Source organism: Salvelinus alpinus, chromosome 10, assembly GCF_045679555.1.
Source record: "Salvelinus alpinus chromosome 10, SLU_Salpinus.1, whole genome shotgun sequence".
Taxonomy (NCBI): Eukaryota; Metazoa; Chordata; class Actinopteri; order Salmoniformes; family Salmonidae; genus Salvelinus; species Salvelinus alpinus.
Window position 1 is genome coordinate 42,348,169 of NC_092095.1, and position 7,569 is coordinate 42,355,737.

The following is a 7,569-nucleotide window of genomic DNA, read 5'->3' on the forward strand; positions in this document are numbered from 1 at the left end:
CTTCTCACCCAACATCCCCCTCTCGCTATACTCACAATCCTGTAGTGCTTTCCACACTCATGATTTGGTACCAGTTTCGACGACATTTTAAATTCTCCGCTGCGTCTACTATGGGTCCTATTAATAAGAATCACTTATTCCCTCCCCGCTTCTCTAATAGATAATACCTTTCCTTGTCCAGTAAGAGAAAGCATTAAGTCCTTCCAAGACTTATGGCCTCTGTATACTCTTTGCCTCCATCTCACTTTATCCATTACCTTCAAAGGTCTCAGTGCCGTTTTGAGGAAGGAAATATCCCCCCGTCTCCAGAACCAGGCAATTTAAGTGGTTGCTGTGTCAAAGGTCTGGGACTGCAGGTACAGACGGTATTCCAGGTTACAAAAAGGGATGGGACTTAGCGTCCCATTCTAGACCTACGTGCCCTCAGCAAGCACCTTCGAGTCTACAAACTCAAAATGCTCACGACCTGCCGGCTATTAACTAGGAAGTCGGGGCACCAAGGAAAATCTTCAGATTACAAAGTTATAATTCTCCTAATATAACTCTAAAGATATTTTAATATCTGATCAATTAGTCTTCTTATTAATGAATTATTATTTACCTCACGTCAGTCTCATTCCAAACGTTGTAAATTGTTGGTTTTCTGCACGAACCCAGCCTTTACTATGAATCATCCATACACCAATTGGCTTAATCATTTATTTACTAACCTTTCTAGGACACAGGTTCCGCTAGCGGAACCCCCCCCAACATTCCGCTGAAAAGGCAGCGCGCGAAATTCCCAAAAATATTTTTTAAATATGTAACTTTCACACATTAACAAGTCCAATACAGCAAATGAAAGATAAACATCTTGTTAATCTACCCATCGTGTCCGATTTTTAAAATGTTTTACAGCGAAAACACAACATATATTTATGTTAGATCACCACCAAATCCAGCCAAAGATAGTCACACAAAAACAGAAATAGAGATAAAATTAATCACTAACCTTTGATAATCTTCATCAGATGACAGTCATAAGATATCATGTTACACAATACATTTATGTTTTGTTCGATAATGTGCATATTTATATCCACAAATCTCGGTTTACATTGGCGCCATGTTCAGAAATGCCTCCAAAATATCCAGAGTAATTACAGAGAGCCACGTCAAATAACAGAAATACTCATCATAAACTTTGATGAAAGATACATGTTTTACATATAATTAAAGATACATTTGTTCTTAATGCAATCGCTGTGTCAGATTTTTTTTAAACTTTAGTAAAAAGCACACCATGCAGTAATCTGAGACGGCACTCAGATTTAACAGAATTTCTCCGCCATGTTGGAGTCAACAGAAATACGAAATTACATCATAAATATTCCCTTACCTTTGATTATCTTCATCAGAATGCAATGCCAGGAATCCTAGTTCCACAATAAATCGTTGTTTTGTTCGATAATGTCCATTACTTATGTCCAATTAGCAACTTTTGCTAGCACGTGTAGTACACATGTCCAAACGCTGGCGCAGATGCAGGCAAACATCGGACAAAAACTTCAAAAAGTTATATTACAAGTCGAATAAACTGGTCAAACTTAGTAGAGAATCAATCTTCAGGATGTTGTTATCATATATATCCAATAAAGTTCCAACCGGAGCATTTTTTCATGTCTGTATAAGTAATGGCCATTTCATGACTAGCGCGCGTGACCAGGAACTAGCATTCTGCCAGACCACTGACTCAAATAGCTGCCATCCGGCCCCACATCACAGTAGAGGCTTCATTCCACGCTCTACAGACTGTTGACATCTAGTGGAAGGTGTAGGAAGTGCAAACAGATCTATATATTACAGGGAATTGAATAGGCGATGACTTTCACATCGACCCTTCTCAGAATTCTCACTTCCTGTTTGGAAGTTTGCCTGACATATGAGTTCTGTTATACTCACAGACATAATTCAAACAGTTTTAGAAACTTCAGAGGGTTTTCTATCCAATAGTAATAATTAATATGCATATATTATCATCTGGGACAGAGTAGGAGGCAGTTCACTATGGGCACCAATTCATCCAAAAGTGAAAATGCTGCCCCCTATCCCAAACAGGCTAACTAACTAAATAATCACAGAAATGCATAAACAAACAAACAGTAGATATGGTTACAAGGAAATGATAGGGGAGGTTCCCTAGTGGGCTAAGCCGATATGACGAATTGTTGGACAAAGGGTGTGGACTGAGAACATGCGGGAAAGACAAAAGGAATCACTACACAGTTGATAATTATATTAATTGAAATACTAGTCCTTTGCACATGAACGCCCACTCATTCGGGAATAATTGCAATCAATATATATTTTATGCCCAGTGTGTCGTCGTAATTTCTGTTGGAATCTGGTCTGTCTGCAGAGAGTCAGTTCATCAGCGACTCTCTCTCTCTGCTTCCCTGAAGATCAAAGTATTTCGTGGATAGAATGGAACAATAGAAAAGGCCAGATCATATCTGTGCTCACTGGGGTGGGGCAATGATTTAGTTAAACTTTAAAGGGAATACAATTCTCTCACATTAAAGTTTTAACATCACATTACTTTATTTCACAAATAGTTTAATCTTTACTCATTCATTTTTGATAAGGGAATTATATGCTTAATGGTAATGACTAAAAATATTCCACCCTGAAACCATATTTATTAGAATCATAAAACTATAATCTGATGATGTGTGTAGTTTTAGTCATAATTAGAACAAGGACCTTTTGTTCCTTTTTAGTATGTAAACAGGGTGCAAGTGTGAAACAAATGATAAGCTATCGACAGACAAGCTGTACTACTGTGTTCCTTACAGGACATTCTGTCTCCACCTGTGGAGGGGAGAAACTGTTAGGCTTGCAGAAAATTATGAAACATGTTGCAGATTAAACAATGTATCTGTGTAGTGGAAAAACACAGACTGTCTGAGCAAGGCGTAGCTTAAGATTTGAACTTGTTATAAAGACTGTGTTTCCATTCTTGACTTTAGAACGTTCTCGTGAATAAACTGTACTAACCTTTTGCATAAGCTGAGTCTTTGCCTAATTATTATTAAACCCATGGTCTTACAAACCTCGGGGATTGGTCAAAGCTATTGATTGATAGTTATTGTCATGGGGATTGAAAATTCTCGTGACAATTTTATACAAGAATTAGATGCAAACCTTATAATTGAGAAATGTACACATTCAGAGATATAGTTATGTGTGTTTCTTGTCCTCTCTGAGGTCACCAAATGAAACACACTTGTCATACCCGTCCCTTAAGTGTCCACGGACCATTCCCACCTTCTCACAAGTGGACATTTTGTTTCAAATTCCCATTTTGGGGATTTAGGAGTTCGCCCTGTGAAATCCTTTGTTCTCCCTGTGTGTGTGTGTGTGTGTGTGTGTGTGTGTGAGAGACTTTTCAAAACAGGAGATGCTGGAGCTGCCAAATCACAAACTAATCCAAGATGTCCCTGCTAGATGTAATTCATGACATGGTTGAGAGATACCTTGAGCAGAAAGTTGTGGTGTATTCTACACTGACAGATCAAGCTGTGAGGAAGAATGTCAAAGATATTGTGACTTTGTCTGAAAATGACATAAGACTAATAGAGGAAGTTATCAAAGTGTGCAAACCTCCCAAAACAGTCACAACACTGATATGCACTGAGCGCATTCCATCAGTTTTCATGGTCCTGCCTATGAAAACAATGATCCTGAAATCAATGCTGGTATCTGATGAAGATGAACCTGCAGTAAGGTATGTCAAGACTGCTATCAGAGTTAACCTGGAGCATAGATATGTTGACCCTGGTGTCTAAGACTTCTTACACAAGAGCGCCGCTTTGGAACCCCGGTTCAAGTCCCTGCTGCACCTAGATGCTGCTTGTCACATACACTCTCCGAGCCTCTAGGTCATCAGGCTGCTGATTATCCCGCACACCTGTCACCATTGTCAAGCGCACCAGCGCCTCATGACACTCACCTGGACTCCATCACGTCCTTGATTATCTTTCCTATATCTGCCACTCCCCTTGGTTCTTTCCTCAGGTGTTATTGACTCTGTTTCATGTCGGTGCGTTGTTTGTGTTTCGTGTTTCGTTTGTGTTTCCCTGTACTTGCTTCCCGACTATCAGCGCACTCGTTACACATCTGTTCTTCTGAGAGTCTACAATGAACTCACAGCAGAGATTGTTGTCACGACTTCCGCCGAAGTCGGGTCCTCTCCTTGTTCGGTCGGCGTCGCCGGTCTTCTAGCCATCATCGATCCACTTTTCATTTTCCATGTGTTTTGTCTTGTTTTTCCTCACACCTGGTTTCAATTCCCTCAATCACTTGTTGTGTATTTAACCCTCTGTTCCCTCCATGTTTTTGTGTGGGATTGTTTATTGTAAGTGCTTGTGCACGTGTTGATTGGTGCGCGACAGGTTTTTGTACCCATATCTTGTTACTTTGATGCCATTGGTTTTGCTATTAAACTGCTACGGCTATTACCAAGTTCTGCTCTCCTGCGTCTGACTTCCCTGCCACCGTTTACGCACCCCTTACAATTGTGACCAAAATACAACAGGTCTTGTATTTATTTTGTTAATGTGACATTTATTATTTTATTAATTAGCGATTTAACAATTAATTATATAGTAATAATTGTAATAAGTGTATGATAAATATTTCTAACAAAAAGTCATATTTTCAAAGCCACTTCAGAGATAGTAATTTTCATCTAATTTAATTCTGCAGGGTCAAGCCACAGATACCACAGGAGCCAACCCCTCTCCAGAGACTGCAGACGACAGGGGTTCTCCTCCAGAAAATATGTCTGCCATGGCTGAGCTTTTTGGGGAGTTGTTTACGTCCCAGGAGCAGGGAACCAAGTCAAAGGTCAACGTCATAGAGGAGGAGGTGACCTCATACAGGAAAGTGGACTGTATTCACCTGGATGCTGATCCACTTACATGGTGGAAGACCAAATTAATATACCCTCATGTTGCCATGTGAGCAAGGCGCTACCTGCCTGTGCCTGGGACCTCTGTCCCTAGTGAGAAGGTATTCTCCACAGCGGCTGACATTGTCACAGCAAGCCGATCTGTGCTCACTGCAGATAATGTGGATAGATTACACTTCTTAAAGAAAAACTTGAAAATCTGATTTTCTTTTTTTTTTCATATCGAGTGGTTCCAATGATGAATTTTGACGTGAGCCACCCTTTCCTTGTGGCGTTCTTCAACAAAGATGGCTGACAAAACATTACGGTGGAACCAGATGTAAGTTGTTATCACGTCATAACTAGTCAAGCAAAAAATGTACAATTGAGAGGAATATGTCAGTTAATGTAGAGACAAACGATTGTACATATTTTTTTGTCATAAAGTTAATTTACAAAAATTGCTATTTAGCAAGTTATCTGACTAGCTAACATTAGCCAGCTAGCTAGTGTTAGGAGAATCAATTTGTAATTTGTGTTGTTTAATGTTTTAGGGACTCCTGAGAAAACCAGCAAACCAGGCTGTCGTCTTGTGAAACAGTGGATGTAAAGAATCTAGCTAGCTAAAGCATTTACTGCAAATTGAATGTACAATTGTGTAAGCTTGCCTTGCAATGCAGCTGAAGTAACATAGCTAGCTAACTATTTACTTGCTTATTGTGTAGTGGAGGATAAAAATAACTGTATGACTATAGATGTGTAGCTAGCGACAGTATGTAGCCGATCTGTGTATGGACCCTAAAACGTTAGGTTCTGAACTGATATTCATACCAATCTATGAACCTCAGCTATCATAGTTGTTGTATCAACTTCAAGTCTGAATGGCATTAATGAAGCCTATGGATTGAGTATAATATAATAACTTTATTGTGCCAAGGATGCAAGTCCTATATACACATGTACATTTACATTACATTTAAGTCATTTAGCAGACGCTCTTATCCAGAGCGACTTACAAATTGGTGTACTGTAGTTATTACCACACATGAGATTCCCACATTGTAGCCTGTACATTGAATATATTCACTGATCATGTACTCTTCCTTGGCAAATAAAGGTGCGGTTCAGGCATGAATCTCTGAGACTTTATTTTTCAGTCATATCAAACTCCATTATATGAATGATGCTATGTCTGCATGTATGTATTACAATTATACACTTCAACAGGGTTTACCACTCCTGCTCCAGGGACATATATGATTACACATTGTAACTTTGCAATAGATTAGAAACATGATTGATTTGTAATTCAAATATTCAGGGAAAAAAACTATGCATATCTAACTCCCTTCATCTGCATTAATCTGAGGACACAGGATAGCATTTCAATGGAGAGACTTAATTTCAACCAGTGGAGAATGTGAATTGCTTCATTGAAAGAAGTTCATTATCCAGGTGTTATAAATACATAAATGCATTATAATTATGATAATTGTAATATTATAAATACAAGTTCAATCTGTACTTCAATGCACATATGGTGTGCATTATAAAACGAGGAAGAAAGACAAGGTGGGGAGAGAGGTGTAGAAGACAGAAAGGGAAAGACGTAAGACAGCATATGATTCATGAATAACAGTGCTACCCTAATATTCTCTCAGTTCATCACAATTGTGGTGTCTACTAACCAGCCTTGGACCCCCAGTTGGCCCGAAGGTTATCTGAAGAGCGGGTGAGGTGGCGATGACGGGACTGGCTTCCTCTCTCACATCAAAACATACCTGCAGACGAGTGACAAACGGATAGAGAGAGAGCATGATTAAGCTTTGTTTTTTTTATTCTAACACGGTCAGTCATCTTAAATCAGGAGGTGAAATGCAAAACTGACCTTGGATCATTAACTCTGGGACTATTACATCTCTGTCTGTATTTCAATGTAAAGCATCTCTTTAATAATTATTCCTGTTGACCCGACCAAGTGACCTCTTACCTATGATCATGCTGTGCCCTCTGTGTCAGCCAGTTCAGATGCGGGAGAGGTTCACCAAAGCAGCTGATATAACCTAGAGGATTTAGGGAGAAGGGGAAGAGGGATGAAGTGAAGAAGACACACTGTTATGGTGTGTGTGTGGTCTCACCTGGTCTCCACACTAAGTGGCTACAGAGTACTTTATGCTGAAACAGACACAAGGACAAACAATAGAAGATAATGTCAATAGAAGATAATGTATGTGACACGGACACCCCTTTCCGATCGTTTGGCGCATCCGGAAAAAAGCTTGACCGGAGAAGACAAGGTGAGCGCTACCATCAGTCCTGTGTCATGCCAACAGTAAAGCATCTTGAGACCATTCATGTGTGGGGTTCTTCTCAGCCAAGGGAGTGGGCTCACTCAAAATGTTGCCTAAGAACACAGCCATGACTAAAGAATGGTACCAACACATCCTCAGAGAGCAACTTCTCCCAACCATCCAGGAACAGTTTGGTGACGAACAATGCCTTTTCCAGCATGATGGAGCACCTTGCCATAAGGCAAAAGTGATAACTAAGTGGCTCGGGAAACAAAACATCGATATTTTGGGTCCATGGCCAGGAAACTCCCCAGACCTTAATCCCATTGAGAACTTGTGGTCAATCCT

The 7,569-nt window shown here is 39.8% G+C and overlaps 1 long non-coding RNA gene across 1 annotated transcript; it reads left to right on the forward strand.

Annotated features, from left to right (window-relative positions):
* The first annotated feature begins 4,746 nt into the window (after positions 1 to 4,746).
* LOC139532073 (uncharacterized) lies at positions 4,747 to 6,061 on the forward strand. The gene is made up of 2 exons (XR_011666489.1): positions 4,747 to 5,270; positions 5,485 to 6,061. It is a non-coding gene; the product is annotated as an uncharacterized lncRNA (long non-coding RNA).
* The last annotated feature ends 1,508 nt before the right edge of the window (positions 6,062 to 7,569 follow it).